This window comes from Dendrobates tinctorius, unplaced genomic scaffold (genome assembly GCF_039654945.1).
Source record: "Dendrobates tinctorius isolate UK_male_01 unplaced genomic scaffold, ASM3965494v1 ptg000139l, whole genome shotgun sequence".
Lineage (NCBI taxonomy): Eukaryota > Metazoa > Chordata > Amphibia > Anura > Dendrobatidae > Dendrobates > Dendrobates tinctorius.
The window spans coordinates 536,771-556,802 of record NW_027361807.1 but is presented as its reverse complement, the minus strand read 5'-3'; positions in this window follow the sequence as shown (position 1 = coordinate 556,802).

Here is a 20,032-nt window from a genome sequence, read left to right as displayed (position 1 = left end):
GCTTCCAGGTACACATAACTTGGCCATTTTATGCACTAAACTTTCTCAATTTTTCATATTTCTAATGCAGTAATGCAATTTATTTTTCTATTTTCATATTTGCATGTTATGGCGCTACAGTGTGCTTCCTTTTTTGCTTGAATGTATGTGAGTTGGTGACTCTAGGTTAAGCACCTGTTCACACAATGTTTATGCTTGGATGTGACGGTCAGTTTTTGAAATTTGTTTTTAGTGACCGGAATGATTGCTCAAACCAGATCACTAATTCTGTGGCATCCCACCGCTTGTCACAAATTTGTTAGGGAACAGCTGGGAGAATCAGCAGGTATCTCTTGCCATAGCCTGATGCTCACGAACTAGCACTCCTCCCGCTGCAATTGTCAAGAAAATTACGCAATTAGCTGACAAATGATGGACAAGGCCACGGCTGCTTTCACTACTAGGCTGGATATTAGGGAGCTCACAGCGAACATATAGTATTTACATGTTGCGTATGGCTTCAGGGATGTGATTTACAGAGGAAGAGGAAAGGACCGATTAAATTTTATATATTTAATCCGCAAAAGTAGGCAGTGTTTTTTAAAAAAAATTATAAACAGATTTTACAAAATGGGAAAAAAACAATGTATGCAATCTCATGCGATCCAAGGAATAACAAAAGAAAAAGTGCTGAACCTGTGTCACAGAAATGGCTCAGAGCTTAGCGGAGGGAAGCACTCCTTAAAGCAAAGGACAGACCCACAGAGCACTGTGCTTTTCAGTACTGATAAATAACAAAAATCCAAACTTTGATTTTTATTAGCTCAAGGTTACACCCACATATCTTTCCTTGGTGAGTTCATATAGGGGGCTTGACGTGGGATGTGCTAGGTCTTTAGAAGATTATGAGATCCCCAACTTACATATTTTTTCTCCTGGACGTGAAGTCCCAGACAGGGTATATTGCTATCATGTTTCCTCTCACGATTTTACATTTCTATTCAATATTAAGTTGGAGGCGTTAGACTGGCCTTATGGTGATGAGAGTAATTGCGTTATGTTCATCACTTTTCCATGGCGCCAAAAATATATCTCCCATAAACATTGGATCATTGCAAACCCCAATATTTCTCTCTGACCACTGGTTCCAGAGCGTCTGAGATAATTCCTTTGAACAGAGAAAGCCCCTGCCTCTGGAAGTGTACTTATTCTCTTCTGAGTAAACGAATCCTAGACTTGGACAGTTGAAATATATTGCCGATGGCTTCCTGCATACCACTAGTTAACAGCCATCCACCAATCAGAGGCTGGCAGCTGACATCGATGCACATGTCACCGGCGTATATCACTGCCATGTGCTGGCACGTACGCGCAGCATATCAAGAAGGAAGAGGACCCACTGGATTAGGGCCAGGTAAGAAGAAACTTTTTTCAGGAATGAGACAAGTGGGGACCAGAAATGTGACACATTGGGGCCAGAAATGAGACACATGGAGACCAGAAATGAGAGACATGAGGGTCAGAAATGAGACACATGGGTCCAGGAATGAAATTCATGGGGTCCTAGAATGAGATTTATGGGTGTCAGGAATAAGGCACATAGGGACCAGGAAACAGACACGTGGGGTCCAGGAATGAGACACATGGGGGGTCAGGAATGAGACACATGGGGGTCAGAAATGAGACACATGGTGGACATAAATAAGACACATGTGGGTCAGGCATGAAACACATGGGGGCCAGGAAAGAGACACATGGGGGCCAGGAATTAGACAAATTGGGGGCTGGATGAAATATTATTACAGTAAGGAGCCAGGATGTGGAATATTATTACTGTAGTGGCTAATTATGTGATATTAGTGCTGTGACGTATTTTATTTTTTGAGGATACTGTTTTTAATGTTACTGTGCAGGGCAGCACTATATCACTTTTTTCTTCATCAGGAGTAGTGTAGAAGTTGGGGAAAAAGTGGGGAATGTGCTCTGGAAGCGGTGCTCTAGATAACTGAATGTTATTTTCTGCAGCGTTGAGCACTGCCTGGAAGAAGTGATGGTGGTTTGTGTGGGATGAAGAAGAAAAGTGAAGATGAAGGGATTCAACTAGAGACATCACTGGTGAGTCAGTTTGTTACCTATACACTGACACTATACACTGTATATTATGTACAGAGCTCCTGTGTATTATGGCACTTATGGTAATATTAGTATTGTTGTTTTTTCATAAATGATCAGTATTGTAGTATTCAGTTACTATGTGGTGGTAATATGTGGTCTGGCCATGGTGTTGCAGTATTTGCTCCTTGTATGTGGTATTATTCGGTCACTATGTGATGGTAATATATGGTGCAGCTATGGTGTGATGGTATTTGTCCCTTGTTTGTGGTATTATTAGTCATTTTAAAAAATGTATGTGACACATTCCCTTAAAGAAAAATAAATAAAAATATACCTAAAACCTAAAACGGTATTGGATATTTTAGGTAAATTTTAATGGCTTAGAGTAGAGAAGGGCCCGGCCAAAAGAATCTTGTTGTGACGGCAGGTTTAAAAAATCTTTTGGCCAAAATAGAAGCTGCTGGCTATGTATGTGATATGTTGTTCGATGGGAACTGATAATGTGCGATTGGTGAGGATGTAATGCAGAAGTTGAGTTTTTCCAAAAGTAGGTGGTTGGGACTGTGGAAGATTTGATGGGTGGAGGCGGAGCTGGGGTAGAGCCTGGGCAGAGTCTCATTTGGGCCCGACTATTTTGCCAGTATGAGGCTCTGAAATTCCTGGTGGCAGCCCAGGTTACATTAGAAACATATTGGTTTATATTAAGGAGGGTCATGGTATTTATAATATTATTAGAGTAGATTCATTTCAAGGATGTCTTCACATTTGAGAACATTTGTCCACTTATTCTGATTAAATTTTGATCACAGTTTGATCAGATTGGCATCAGTTTTTTTCAGAGGTGGTTAGAAAAAAGTTACTCTACCTTCTCCATTATGTCAGTGCATGAAAATCGAACGGCACTTAAATTTACGTGGACCCGTCCCAGGAATAAGTTGTACAAATGCACAGCACCATAGAGTAACATGGGGGTGTGTTTCTATCCGTGAAAATAATGGACAGCACTCATCTAAGAATATGGGTCATTTGCACAAAGTAGCAGTAGTAGTAAGGGTAGTAGTACTTATAGTCTATGAGGTTTTTCAGTTAAAAACACTACCCAAATTTCAATATTAAATTACAATAATTGTAATAATTCTGTTCAAGATTACCTGAATTGCCAGGACTATCCTGTGTAAGATCCATTTCTCTAATGCAGATTATTACCAAGTAGATGTGAAAGAGCCAACAGACAGGAAGATACCAGACTATACCTTTAATGACAATAATTTCCAGTTAGAACATACATTGAAATCTCATTGTAAGTCTGACACATCTTCAGCATTACCTGACATAACTTAAATGATAACATTTTCTATAAATCCAGTAAAGCAGTATATTTTAACACATGAAGAAGTATGCTTGCATCTGAGCAAATTAAACATTGACAAATCCCCCGGCCCAGATGGCATTCATCCATGGATAGTGAGGGAATTAAGCTCAGTAATTGACAGAACACTGTATCTTACATTCTTAGACTCTCTTGTAACAGGGGTGGTGACACAGGATTGGAGGCTGGCTAATGTACCGATATTTAAGAAAGGTAAGAAGGTGGTGCCAGGCAACTACCGTCTGGTAAGCCTGACATCAGTAGTGTGAAATATGTTTGAGGGAATTATAAGAGATGACCTGCAGAAATCTATTGTAGATAATATAATAAATGACAGCCAGAATGGATTCATGAAAGATAGGTTGTGTCTAACTAATATGTTGGGTTTCTATGAGGAGGTAAGTGCAAATTTGGATGTTAGCAATGCAGCTGATGTGATTTATCTGGACTTTGCAAAGGCATTTGATACTGTACCACATAACAACCATAGGCTGGGGTCACACTTGTGGGTGTGATGCGAGAAACTCGCGCTAGTCTCTCACATCATTACCCTGCACTGCTGCTGGCACACGGACCGTAGTGTGTGGCTGCATAGAAATACATGCAGCTGCACACTCCGGTCCCGAGTGCCGGCAGCAGTGCGACCCCGGCCTTATACTGATGCTACAGAAGCAAGGACTGGAGGAAACTATATGCATATGGGTAAGGAGTTTGCTAAATGACAGAAATCAAAGAATCGTCATAAATGGTACGTTCTCTAAATGGGGTATAGTCAGCAATGGGGTACCGCAGTAATCTGTGCTAGGACCGATTCTTTTTAACCTCTTTATTAATGACCTTATGGATGGGATTGAAAGTAAAGTGTCAGTCTCTGCTGATGACACCAAACTATGTAGGATATTAAAATCTGACCTTGAAATTAAAATATTGCAAAACAATCTGGATAAGATGTCTGAATGGGAAGCCACTTGGCAAATGAGATTTAATGTAGATAAATGCAGGGTAATGCACCTAGGATGGAGTAATCCTATTGCTGCATATACATTAAACAGGAGTTTACCCAGGACTACAGAACAGGATAAGGACTTGGGTATTCTAGTTACAAGTAAGCTGAGCAGCAGTACTTAATGTCAAGCAGCAGCCGCAAAAGCAAACAAGATTTTAAGGTGTAAAAATAGTGAGATATAATAACGTGGTCACAATGTATTGTTACCCCTTTAAAAATCACTGATGAAGCCACATATGGGATTGGTTTTGGGCCCCACATTTTAAAAAAGATATTCATAAGTTTGAATTCAAAGACGTGCAACTAGATTATTACGAGGGATGGAAGGCCTCTCATATGAGGAGAGTTTGGAAAAGTTGGGCTTGTTTAGCTCAGAAAAAAGATGCCTAAATATACTGTATGTGTGATCAACACAAAAGACCTATACAGACTTATTCATTCCAAAGACCATACAAAGCACTCATTACAGGTGGAGGAAAGGCAATTCTGGCAGCAAAATAGTAAAAGGTTCTTTACAGCTAGTGCAGTCAGAATGTGGAATGCCGACCACAAGAGGTAGTGATAGCAAACACTATAACAGCTTTTAAAAAAGGGCTGGATGATTTTCTCAGCACAACACACATTGTGGGTTATAGTTAAACTAGTTACAAAATGTATAAGTGGTGGAGAAAGGTTCACCTTAGGTCTTTTTTCAACCTATGAAACTATATTAAATCATAAATGTATGAACCATAGCATAATATATAGTGTCTCTATTAGAGACTAGCAAATCAAATTAGCAAACCATACCAATTCACACCAGTGAAGGCAGGTAAGCAAGGTAATCACTTTAAATATAAAAATCATTTTTATTTAAAAAAAAAGGCAAAGCACTAAAGAAAGGTGTATGCTGCTACTAGAGATTTATATCCCAGTATTACATACAGGCAGTGGCAAAAATATAAGGTGCAAAGTGCGTAAGGGTAGCCAACAAATATCACTAGGTAAAGTGCATGTAGGAGAAATGAAGCACGGCAGTAGGGAATAAGAAATTATGTTACATTACCTCTAGTATAAAGTGCAAAGCAAAGGTCAGGAACTTGACAGGCATTCTCCAACCTCAACGCGCGTTTTGACAACACTTCCTCAGGGGGCAGCATATACCTTTCTTTAGGGCTTTGCCTTTTTTTACTTGTATTCTGTCTATTAATATGCAGAGAGTTTGCACTGGGCTTATTTCATAATATTTATTGTATTTACCTTGCTATTTTTCTATTATTTGGCTGGCTTACATGGGCTTTTTTGTCAGGCCTTCCCCCACATTGTGAGGCACCGTTGCTATTGGTTTTTAAACTTACTGTTATTATGTGTATTCATTAATAAAAATGTATTTTTGTATTTAAAGAGTTTACCTTGCTTACCCTCCTTCACTGGTGTGAATTGATACAGTTTGCTAATTTGATTTGCTATGTTATAGTTATATGTAAGGTTTTTAGTGCCAATGGTTCAACTTTGCCTTAAAGATTAACCATTGACTTCTTTTACCTCCCGGATTGATCTTTCAGTCTCAATTCAAGGATAAAATCTGCATCCAGTCAATGCAGACTTTCTAAGTACTTAGATAGGAAATGACAGTTGGTGCACAAACAATTCGATGTAAAAAGGTGGGGAAAGGAAGAGTGAGGAACTATAGGCAGATGCAGACATCCTGCTGTAAGATCTGAAACAGCAGGTACACTTTAAGCTAGGTATATACTTTACATGGAGATTAACTGAACTCTGAACTAACAGCTATTTCTCTTGACTCACTCCCCTATACACAAACACGCTTGGTTTGGGAGAGAGTGCAAGTGTTTTCACAGAGGAATGGAGAGTTGGCCACTGCTAGACAGCTCTGGAGGCATCTTATCTCCACTGAAAACAAACCGACCAGTTAAAATCCAACTACCAAATCCTTCTTACTGTCGGGGAAGAGTCTGATCCCACTGAAAATGGTTAGCTTTGTTGCCAATACTCTTGTGCGAATGGTGAACTTTCTCCATATGGTTGCTATGTGTATATGCATTTGCAACATTCATCATTAATCAAGTGCCATTAGGGAAACAGGTAAATGGGATGTGGTATTTCAGCTTCCTCTGGTCTTACGGTGTCCTCAAGGTAGAGTGATTATGTGCTGCTTTTGTTACTTTGTAAATGACTACTCACCAATGGATGGCATGGTGATTTGTATATGCCTGCAGATCCGTGTTCTTCTTGGTGTTGGACTTGCCAATGACAGCAGTTTAGTTGATATCTGCTGAGATAATGAAGGTAAACTGTTTTTAGTAACATATCATGAGATCTTGGGCAAAGCTCAAGTCAGTAGAGTACTCTACTGCCCTCTTTTTATTTGGCTAAAATCGGTTGTCCATTAAGTAGATATTGATGACCCATCCTTAGGTTAGACGGGAAGGAATTTGCATTTCTGGCTCATTGTAAACAGTTCACGAAATTGGAAGAGCATTGCTCTGTACATGGTGTAGAAGCCGTTTTCTGGTACTGCAGTTTAGCTCCTGAAGTTAATAGACATCTATAGCTAGATAATGGATAACCCCTTAAGATGATCATATAACTTAAATAGCTGTTGTTCAAAAGCTGCTTCCTTTTACTACTCCATGTATATGGGTTCAATGAGGAGAAGGGAGTAAGTCACTTCCAAACACAAAAGGATTGGACATTAAAATTTAACAAACCCGAAACATGATGTTTGACGGGATCGAGAGGCCCCAGTACACATCAGATAATTGGTCTGTCCCACTGAATGCCTTGGGTTTATCACCTTTTCTCTTTAGAGCTTATGCACAGAAGTTCATGTACTTATGTTTATAATAGGATACACTATGTGGTTGTGTTTTATTTAAAGGGATTGTCCACTTTTGAGGTCAGTTAATTTATACTTACATACATGTATTTGAAGCTAAAAATAATTTTTGCAATCGAGTTTCGTTAACACTTTTGCATGGTTTGAATGGTACAGGCTCTTTTTTTTTCTTACACCTTCAACTTTGATGTGGTTATAAATCACTGAGAGGAGACCACAAAAAGACAGATAAAAGACTTACAGATTCCTTATCAGTCTGTCATAGTGGGCTGACAGACAGATTCTAAGTTAACCCATTCCACATCCAGCAATAGACAGTGCAACACAAAGGCTCTAGAAGGCACACGGTGCAAAATTTTTAATGGAGCCCAGTTACAAAAATGTTGTTAGCCCAAAATACATACATTTAAGTAAAAAAAGACTACAAATAAAAAATTATCCGTAAGGTGGGCACTGGGCAGCCCAATTTAAAACCTTCTTAGTTACAAGTGATAAACTGTTTCTTGTTTTCTTCTGCAAGCACTAAGTATTAGGGAAGAAATTGGTCAGAGCAGATCTACATTTTACTGCCAATTCATGACACAGACCTATGCATTAACCGCTTCCCGACCGCCCACAGTAGATAAACGTTGGCGCTTGCTGGGCTTTGTGCAGCGCCGACGTTTATCTACTGTCGGCAGTTTTGTGCCCCCCGGGACCCCCACATACCTTATAACGTGGGGATCCCGGTGCACAATGCATGCTGGGACCCCCGACATCATCGAGACCTGATTGGTTCAGGTCCTGATGACGTCAGCGTCACAGCAGCCAATGAGAGCGCTCGCTGGGAAAGCTGCTTGTTTCCCGGCGATCTCACTCATTGTAATGCGACTTCTCCTCTGATCTCACACTGACAGATGATCAGAGGTGAAGCAGCGTTACTGTGTGACTAGATCGCTGCCTGGCACAGCTGATCGCTGCCTGGCACAGCTGTGCCAGGCAGCGATCTTGTCACACAGTAACGCTGCTTCTCCTCTGATCATCTGTCAGTGTGAGATCAGAGGAGAAGTCGCGTTACTATGTGCCAGGCAGCGATCTTGTCAAATAGTAACGCTGCTTCTCCTCTGATCATCTGTCAGTGTGAGATCAGAGGAGAAGTGGCGTTACTATGAGTCAGATCGCAGGGCAGCGATCTTGTCAAAAAAAGAAAAAAAAAGTAAAGAAAAAAAAAGCAGGCACGCAGGTTAGGGCTAGGGTTAGAGTTAGGGCTAGGGTTAGGGCTAGGCTTAGAGCTAGGGCTAGGGCTGGGATTAGGGTTATGGATGTGTTGGTGTTAGGTTTGTGGTTAGGGTTATGGTTAGGGTTGGGATTAGGGTTAGGGGTGTGTTGGGGTTAGGGTTGGAATTAGAATTGGGGGTTTCCACTGTTTAGGTACATCAGGGGCTCTGTAAACGCAACATGACGCCCGCAGACCATTCCATCAAAATCTGCATTTCAGAACGTCACTACTTCCCTTCAGAGCCCCGACGTGTACCCAAACAGTAGTTTTCTCCCACATATGGGATACCAGCGTACTCAGGACAAATTGGACAACAACTCTTAGGGTCCAATATCTCCTGTTACCCTTGTGAAAATAAAAATTGGGGGCTAAAAGATCATTTTTGTGGAAAAAAAATGATTTTTTTTATTTTCACGGCTCTACATTATAAACTTTAGTGAAACACTTGGGGTTCAAAGTGCTCACCACACATCTAGATAACTTCCTTGGGGGGTCTAGTTTCCAAAATGGGGTCATTTGTGGGGGGTTTCCACTGTTTAGGTACATCAGGGGCTCTGCAAACGCGACATGACACCCGCTGACCATTCCATCAAAGTCTGCATTCCAGAACGTCACTACTTCCCTTCTGAGCCCCACCGTGTGCCCAAACAGTAGTTTTCTTCCACATATGGGGTATCAGCGTATTCAGGACAAATTGGACAACAACTTTTGGGGTCCAATTTCTCCTGTTACCCTTGTGAAAACAAAAATTGGGGGCTAAAATGTCATTTTGTGGAAAAAAAATGATTTTTCATTTTCATGGCTCTACGTTATAAATTTCTGTGAAGCACTTTGGGGTTCAAAGTGTTCACAACACATCTAGATAAGTTCTTTAAGGGGTCTAGTTTCCAAAATGGGGTCACTTGTGGGGGGTTTCCACTGTTTAGGTACATCAGGGGCTCTCCAAATGCGACATGGCACCTGATCTCAATTCCTGCCAATTCTGCATTGAAAAAGTCAAACGGCACTCCTTCCGTTCTGAGCTCTGCCGTGTGCTCAAACAGTGGTTTAGCCCCACATACGGGGTATTGGCGTATTCGGGAGAAATTGCACAAAAAATTTTGTGGTTCATTTTCTCTTTTTACACTTGTGAAAATAAAAAAAAATGGTTCTGAAGTAAAATGTTTGTGAAAAAAGTTAAATGTTTATTTTTTCCTTCCACATTCCATTCATTCATGTGAAGTACCTGAAGGGTTAATAAACTTCTTGAATGTGGTTTTGAGTACATTGAGAGGTGAAGTTTTTAGAATGGTGTCACTTTTGGGTATTTTCTGTCATATTGACCCCCCAAACTCACTTCAAATGTGAAGTGGTCCCCAAAAAAATGGTGTTGTAAATTTTGTTGTAAAAATGAGAAATCCGCTGGTCAAATTTTAACCCTTATAACTTCCTAAAAAAAAAAAATTATGCTTCCAAAATTGTGCAGATGTAAACTAGACATGTGGGAAATGTTATTTCTTAACTATTTTGTGCGATATCACTCTCTGATTTAAGGGCATAAAAATTAAAAGTTTGAAAATTGCAAAATTTTCTACATTTTCGCCAAATTTCGATTTTTTTAACAAATAAGCGCAGTTCATATCTAAGAAATTTTACCACCATCATGAAGTACAATATGGCACGAGAAGACAATGTCAGAATCAGTAGGATCCGTTGAAGCGTTGTAGAGTTATGATACTGGTCAGAATTGAAAAAATTGGCCCGGTCACTAAGGCAAAAACAGGCTCGGGTGCGAAGGGGTTAATATTGTATTCAACATATTTTGTGATACAGAAACAAATATGCTGGTGTGCATCAAATCTTAAAGCTATAGGATATTGCCTTATTTCCCAGGCATGCACAGTGATTGGCTGCAGTGGTCACATGCTGCAGTCGAGACATCACCGATGCAGCCCTGTCAACAATGACCAGGACAGCTGCGGAGAGGTGGTGCTGGAGCATCGGTCAGTGAGTAAAGCTCATTTTGGTATTTTCAAACTAACACCTTAAATAAAGGGGATCCTGTAAAACCCTTTTAAACTTCTAATAACAGCAGAAGGTCCACATATCATTTGTAACAGGTGAGCAATGAAGGTTTTGGTATAGGTTGATGAAGTGATGATAATTTCATTACTTTCACAGCAACAACATTCTTGCAGCACCACACATGGGTAATAAGTTGTTGTGATCCCCCTTCCCCGCTACCTTCTCATTTCTGTGAATAACATCACCTCAATTCCTTCCTTTTAGTTGTCATGGCAATGGAATTGGATGCCAAGCTCACCTGTGTGAACATTGCCGTAGGGGAAAAGACAGGGTGCAAATGGCGTGATTTGCTGATAACATGCAAACGATGCAAAATGCTTTTTCAATCTGTAAACCTTACATATCTATATTCACTCTAATATGCAAAATAAGTGCAGCACCACTAAGCCTAACCTGAAGCCTTTTGGCCTTGATTCACACTGAAATATTCAAATACCGGTAAATCTCATATCCAAAATATAGTTCCTAATTTATAGCAAGCATGTCGCCATTTCAATAATGTAAATCAGAATACTGTATATTGTATCGACGTCACTTAATTAAAAAAATCTAATTGGATTCCGCAGAAGCAATGTTACTGTATGGCGGCTTTGCTCACATGACCGTAATGTCAGTTCGAGTGCTGTCCATGGAAAAAAATAACATTTCACGGGCAGAGCTTGGTCCAATATTATTCATTAGGGCTGTTCAGATGAGTTTTTTTCACATGTCAATGTGAATAACAGCCTGCAATATATCTTCTGCATTTCAGATGAGACTCATCTATTCAAGCCTATGGGTGCACAAAAAACAATATTGAATTCCATATGAATTATCTGTCGAACATCTACAGGCTCTTTGCAATTCTTAACATTGGAAACTGTATTTGGTGCTTTAAATTTTAATATGTAAAAAAAATGGATGCCATACGTATGACAATATAAATGAAAAATAATCCGCTTTTTCTAAATGAAAATAGGAATTTTTTTAAATACAATTATGACAATTTAGCCTTATAAATATTATCAGATTTTATACTAATGGCATCACTACTGGCTGACCATCAGTTTGAGTGGACACTTTGATCCCGTATCTGGGTATCTGGGTTGGTATTATGTCTATGTGCTTAAGTTGATTTGTTTTCTGTTGTGATTATCATCACTATGGTTATTATTACTGGCTATTGTTTAGTTGCTATCATCATCATGGGTAGTGATCATTAGTATAATGGCGTATTTTTTAATTCATAACATATTTTCATATTAACTATGTCTGTTATGGGTGAATTATATTTGTTTATGTTATCATTTTCATATGCCTCCCACCTTACATTTATACCTATAACAAAAATCATCACGGAAGGTGCCGTGAGGATCCAAGAAATGAAAAGCAATAATGTTGATAAAAAATGTAAATTTTTATTGATTATAGATTAAAAATAACATAAATTATATTAAAAAGACAGGACTAATGGTCTCCAACATGGGGGGTAGGAAAAACAAGGGGCACAGCATAAATTATGACATGGATGAAGACAGTGCAATAATAGTGATGGAATTTTACCTGTCGCTGACCACTGTGAAATGAGGCCGAAGAAATGGCTGAAAGCTGGCGGACCTAATTCCCCCACCGCCGCCCGACAGCACTGTTTCGCATGAGTTGCTTCTTCCCGGGGCAGAACGCCAGCTTTCAGCCATTTCTTCGGCCTCATTTCACAGTGGTCAGCGACAGGTAAAATTCCATCACTATTATTGCACTGTCTTCATCCATGTCATAATTTATGCTGTGCCCCTTGCCAGGATATAACTCCGGCCTTTTATTTCCCTCCCTAGCCATTCTTCACACCAGGCCATTTTTTCTTTCCTTATTGTAGTGCCCACAGCACCCAATTTTGGCAAGTTCTTTGTAACTGCTGTTGGAACATAGGCCTTAATACTTTGCTCTTTTTTGGCTTTGGAGGGATTTCTTTGATTCTTTGTGAATTCTGTTATATAATTGATACATCTGTTTGCACACTGTGGAAGATACCATAAACCTTTTGCTGGTTTTTTTCCTACCCCCCATGTTGGAGACCATTAGTCCTGTCTTTTTAATATAATTTATGTTATTTTTAATCTATAATCAATAAAAATTTACATTTTTTATCAACATTATTGCTTTTCATTTCTTGGATCCTCACGGCACCTTCCGTGATGATTTTTGTTTGGGATATGTTTATCGAAGTGACTGTTGCCCTTTTGACTTAGGATCATGGGTATAACTATTTATACCTATAAGGCTAGGGTCACTTGAGTGTATTTTCTCAATAAAGTTTGTGATATTTTACCCACTGACAAAGCTAGGGTGAAACGCGCGTAGGGGCACCAGGGACACCCGGAAATTAGGTCTTCTCATCATCACATGATATAAGTGCTTTCAATTGTATACTTCATATTTGTACTCTCCACTGTGATATATACTACAGGCACTGGGAAGCATACTAAACAATTTACAAACTTTACTATATATTTGCCTAGGTGCTCCTCCATTGTATTGCTCTGCTTTTTATCTATTTTTGTCATTTATTTATGAGACCTCCGAGCACCATTTTGTCACTTTTTGCTGGTATAAATAGTATTCAGGTGCATCTCTGCTATGATATTTTATTACAAATGTGCTCAGATTTTTGCTGGTTCTTGGTCATTTTCTTGCCTTATCTATGGGATAGTTAAATATCATTCCTATTTTATAGAAGTGACATAACTGCTGGGAAACTGCTATTTAAAATTGCAACAGTGACATATTTCCTTCATATAGTGTACCGCTAGTCTTACAAAATGTTAATTATATTGATACAGTAGTGATGTCACTATTAAAAGTATGAATATATTTTGGGGATCCCCTCTGTTAGGACTCATTCAGACAACCCCTTTTTGTATCCGTCTGAAAAAAAAGACTACCATCAGTGTATTTGTTATTCTTGTGTTAAAAAAAATGCAATTTTCTCCTACCCATTAAGCATTAAAAAATAGCACTCGGATGACACATGGATGTCATCCATTTGCTATCCATTTTTTTAATGGACCCGTTCACTTGATCCACAAAAAGAATACAAAATAGTTACTCTTCTTTTTATTTTTTTGATGGCCATCTGGTCTGCAAAAAAAGGAACATGTGAACATTGTCATAGACTTTAATGGGTATGTGTTCTATCTGTGAAAAACACATATATAATGAGGCCTTACATTCATGCCCCCCCAGAACAGGATATTGATTTCCCTAAACAATCAAGCATACAATAATAATGGATAATATTCATCCATTTTGGGTTGTGTAAATAACTTGTAAAATAGCTTTACAGTTTGCACACATTATCATCACTGTCGCTCACAATCTATATTCCCTATCAGTATGTTTTTTGAATGTGGGAGGAAACCCACGCAAACACGGGGAGAACATACAAACTCCTTGCAGATGTTGTCCTTGGTGAGATTCGAACCCAGGACTCCAGCACTGCAAGGCTGCAGCGCTAACCATTGAGCCACCGTGCTGCCCACGTTAGTATGCAACGTACAAGAATTTTAATTTTTCGACTAAAGCCCCTGTCACACTAAGCGAGATCGCTAGCGAGATCGCTGCTGAGTCTTAACGCTGTGACACAACAGCGACCTCAGCAGCGATCTTGCTGTGTGTGACACCTATCAGAGACTGCGCCCGCCGGGTATCTCTGATCGTGCACGAATGTCCTGGGCCGTTTTTTGATCGTTGGTCTCCCGCTGGCCAGCACGCATCGCTGGGTGTGGCAGCAGGAGACCATCGATCAGCGAGCTCCCAGAGCTGTAAGCAGATGCTGGGAGCTGGTATCCAAGGTAATCAGTGGGTTATAAGCGTGCGCAGCGCTTAGTTACCAGCTGTGTACCCTGGATACCAGCGTGCTCGCGCTGGGAGCTGGTATCTAAGGTAATCAGCGGGTAACTAAGTGCCGCGTGCGCTTAGTTACCCACTGTTTACCAGGGTACACAGCGAGTAACTAAGCGATGCGCGCGCTTGTTACCCGCGTCGTCGCTGGTCCTGATCGCTAGTGAGATATGCCTGTTTGGCAGCTCACCAGCGATCATGTAGCAACACACCAGCGATCCTGACCAGGTCTTGTCGTTGTCGGGATCGCTGGTGCGTCGCTTTGTGTGACGGGGGCTTAATAAATCCTGAGTATTGAACTGCTAGACTTTTTTCATTCTCACCCAACAATAGCGTAGGATTCTATTTTCCCTGTTTTTTTATGATAAATTAAGCATTGTCTGATTTATCCACGGTTAAATAAAAACTGAAACCTAGAGTGTGAATTAATTGTACCTCAGCATGAAATGTATCAGTGAAACATAGCACTTAAAATGAGCTATTACCAGACAATAGGTTTTTAAGTAATTATGCATCAAATTTCCATTCCTGCTACATAACTTTGTATGTGCAAATTAGTAATCCAATTTGTTTAGCTATTCTGTTTATTGGATGCCTACTAACAAAATCCCTTGTGAAAATCATCTGCATGCACAGCATTTAACTACTTGTTTGCCTTCTTTTCTGCTTAAGAAACAATAAAATTAGCCATAAAATTAAAAAGACAAGTTTAGTATTTTTTGTGTTTGCAGAAGTTACAATGGGCTACAACACCGTAACACCTAGTCACATATGAAGAGGGTGGTGACAATGGCATTTCAATGTTAAATGATGAAGCAATTATTATAAACATTTCAACTAAAGTACATATTGTCATGTAAAGCATGTTATTAGATAATGTGACATAATAAAGGGGTTTCCCAAAATTGCAACTTATTCCCTGACCTCCGTTAAGGGTATCATTGGCAAATCTTTGGGAGTCTCACCACTTGGAGCCTTAAGGGGGTTTTACACATAGCGATATCGCTAACAATATCGCTAAAGCATCACCGATTTGGTGACACAGCAGCGATATCGCTATGTGTGATACTTACCTCCGACCGGCTCCCCCGCTGTCCATCGCTGATCGCACGAGATCGCGCAGCTCCATTTCTCGTCGGGCGCTTCCTGCTGGGCTTCCTGCTGGCGCCGATGAGCGACGCGTGCACGCGGACGCGAGGACGTCAGGATCGCCGCGTCTGAAAGGTAAGTAACGACGGCTGTATCGCTGCTGCATCGCTGTGAGATCTGCCTGTGTGGCAGCTCACTAGCGACCATTTAGCGATGCACCAGCGATCCTGACCGGGTCGTATCGTGGTCGGGATCGCTGGTGCATCGCTAAATGTAAAGGGGCCTTTAGAATGGGGCCACAGAATCCTCAAAACGGGGCTCTGCATTCCACTTCATTCATTGATTGTCTGCGTGACAGCAAAAGAAAGCAAGGCACACTGCTCACCTATTCTAACACTCCTACAATGCCTGGAGCAGACACAAATAACCTTCATTCCCAGGGTTCCAGAATCCCATCATCAGATTTTCTGGGGTCCCAGAGTTCAACCTCAAGCAATCAAGGAGTTATCCCTTATGAATAGGGGAATCTTGTATTTTGGGGAAAAACCTGTTTACGTTATGGGTGGGTATGTAGTTGACCCAGTCAGAGGGGGAATGCTCATTCTTGGTGCCCAAGGCTGATGTTTAGAATGGACCCTCAGTCACTAAAGCTTAAGATGATGTCTCTTGGTTGAACACAGTTTATTGTACAGCTCTCAGATCTGAGTAAGGCCCCACTGACGTGTCCAATTTTCACATGCATGTTTTCTTTGTTGTACAAATTACATGTACAAAATATAGTCTATGGGTCTTTTCACAGAACTATGTTAAATATTGGTCCAATTTGTGGTGTCAAATTTAAACCTGTCAATGAAAAGGTTCATGATTTAATGGTCAACACAAGGATGCCTTCCGTGTGCTGTACATTAAAACAGACATGTATGCTAGCAAAGAAATTTAAAATCAAATGTTGTATTTAAACATATAAATGAATGCATAAATAAATAAATTGTGTCCCAATCCCACTACCTACTGATCTAACCCTAGGGCCCATGTATGACTTTTTGCACCACAACATACAAGCTGCATTACCTAGCTGAGCCATATTGTAGCTTCTCTACTTACATTGGTCTTGTTAGTTAGAAGAATCATGGATCCTAAGTTGTCCTGAGAGGGGAACGCGCTGTCCATTATGAAGTGAAGTGAACAGCAAAAAGCCTATTCCTAGAATGTTCAGTGACAGTAATGTACTGATACCAGCATTTATATGGAGGCTTTATCTCCAGCACATGCTGAGCAATGGAGACTTGTGGAAATCTGATCAATAACTCCTATCACCGGCCTCTTATCACTGTTTTACACACAAAGCACTTCAGCCATTTGAGTCTGATGGCTGCACAGGTATCTGGATTGGGAAATAAAGACAAATAATCACAGAATTAAGAGGTCACAATAGGAATGGGACACATTAACGGCACACTTTCAACGTGATCCATTTATAATAGCAGCTATGTAATTATAATTGTTATATTGGATGAGCTAAAATGACAAATGATAGAGTAAAAAAGGTTGTAAATTTTGGATGAATTTAAAAAAGTAATATGAAATGTGTGCTACCAATCCAAGGAGAAAAAAAAGTGGGGGGCAAGCGCTTATAGGGTGAAAGGTAAAGATGATAAGGGAGTTATGGAGTTGCTCACCAGAAAGGGATGTGATTGTCACAACTACAATAATAGCCAATGAATATTACTGTACAGCTTCTGAAGTTCCTTTGGCAAGTGAAGGTAAACCCTCTTTTACATATCGATTAGTAAAAAAAGGAGATTGACGTTTCATAGTAGACCGTGCTGCTGTATAAAGGGAGCAGTTCCACATTAGAATAGCAATTTGGTATTTTATTTTTACGTGTTTCATGCTCGCACAGAGCTTTTTTAAAAAAACAAAGTACATAGCATTCAATGTAGTTTATTTTTGAAAAATATCAATAATATCTCTGTGTGAGCATGAAATGTGTACAAATAAAAACTACGAAATTGCTATTCTGTGGAACTGCTTCCTTTGTACAGCAGCCCTGTCTACTATGAAACGTCAATCTCTTTTTAAGAAGACAGAGTATGGACCACCATCCTTTCTCTTGTAAAAAAAAAAGTGTTGTAATTACCCTGAACCCCACAGAAGCCAATGGTGACCAGATCTTTGGTGTTGTAAAATGGCTGTAAAATAGTCATAGTAATAGCTAGGAGGCTGCAAAAGGAAGCAAAATGGGGTTAAGAGTAGGACAATTGCCCTTCAATCAAATCTGGATAAGGAATTACTTAAAATAACCTAGAATAAAAAATAATAACAAATAATAATCTTGAACCAGGAGGCGGAGGTCCAAGTGGAGTAGTGCTTTGCGTGTGTAGTTTACTATACTAATTAATAAATCAATTAATATAAAAAACAAAGTGTAGTCCCCTCTACTTTTAATAATCAGCCAAGGGAAAGCAGACAGCTGTGAGCTGGAAAGAGGCCAATATCCATTGATCTTCCCAGACTAATATCAACCCCCATCTGTCTGCTTTGCACTTGCTGGCTATAAAAAATAGGGGGGCCCCCCAAAACATACGTTGGGTCCCCCTATTTTTAATAACCAACTGAGGCAAAGTAGACATCAGCGGGCTAATATTAATAGGCAGGGAAGGTCCATGGATATTGTTCCCTTCCCAGCTTAATAAGACCAGCCCTCAGTTGGTCCATTAGATGCACCAATTCTGGTGCTTAATGTCTGCTTTTTCCAACTATCCTGGTGCGGTGACAATCGGGGTAATCATTTTTGAGGTTGAGGTTAGCTGTGTAATGTCAGCTGGCATCAAGCCCAGAGGTTAGTAATGGAGAGGTGTCTATCAGACACACCAATTACTAACCCTATATTTAAAAATAAAAAGACACACACAGGAAAAAAAAGTTTATTTGAATAAATACTCCCCGACACATTCACTGGTTCACCCGTTTATGTAATCCATTGTTTCCACGATGTCCAGTGATTGTCGACTGCAACCTATGGAGCATTGTTCTGAGAATGACACTCTATAGGTCATTCCCGGTCATATCTCACGAGTGAAGATGTCAGTAACATCCCTGTCCTATGATAGTCAGGCCACAATGGCGGCACAACCAGTGATCCAGTGTTTATTCAGGCTGGGTCACATGTTGCACTGGCCAATCATAGCCATGCCAATGCTTGGCTTGGCTGTGATGGCTCTGGAAGTGCCCACGGCCTAAAAGCTTGTTGACTGGCTGCGCTGCAGCCTTTTAACAAACTTTATTTGGCCCTGAACAGTAAAATGGACTTCTAGGAAGAAGCCTGTGTTTGGAGTTCGGCACCAGACACCAGATGTCCGGTATAAACCCCAAACTTTGCAGATCAGGTGCACTCATTCCTGGTTATAATGCATACAGCAAAAAACAGGTAGATACAATTATGTTAATGCTGCTACTGCTATCGACTCTAATGCTGCTACCTGGTGAAAAGTTTTGTTAAGAGAATATCCATATTGAAGTCTGCAGGACCGATGGATCATAGTAATAATCACAGTGTATAGACAACATCCATAAAAGAGAAAAAAATATAAACAAATACAAAAGTCAGGGCCTGATTCATCATTGCATTGCCGCCAATTTTTTAAAATCATGAATACCTCCCTATTAGTGACTTTTATTTACAACAAATTCAACAAAGAATTTGCGCCTTTTTAAAAGTTGTCTTTGGTAGTTTAGTTAGCTTTCTTATTTTTATGCCAGTGTGGCATTTCTTGATGTTTTAGTCAAATTTATGATATACAACTATTTTAACAAGGTGCAAAATTTGGTGCAAGCCTACTCAAGTCCCATCCTGGAGTGATTTTATGTAGACCAATTATTTTGGAACATTTTTAAAACATTCGACTTTTCCCATTTGTGCATGACGTGTGCCTTTTTGATGAATTTTGTGCAAAAAACATCAGTGTAACCTATGAGTCAAAAAAGAAAGTGACTTAATAAAAAATGTATATGATGAATTGGCTCCTTAGTGTATTCCAGAATGTCACAGTGGATCCTGCTACGTGCATTTAGAAATGCCATATTGTATTTTGGAATTTGATTCGGACCAATAAATTATCATTCATCTAATTGAGTGCTGACTTTTCTATTGTCTTAGAGCCTAAATAATAATAATAACAGTGAAAAAAATCATTATCGGGAATAAAGAGAATTTTCCAAATACAAACATTTAGGATTTGGAGTTTACTGTGTCACGTGGAAGATTAATTAATTACTTTCCCTACAATATTGAGATCTTCAGTTACATACTGTACATCACCAGTAGGAGATCTGTCACCTCTATCTTGCAGCCAGGGCATTATTTTAGAGAGGGCAATGCAAAATGAAATTCATATAATAGGATTTGCACATTACTACCATATCTGACTGTTACAC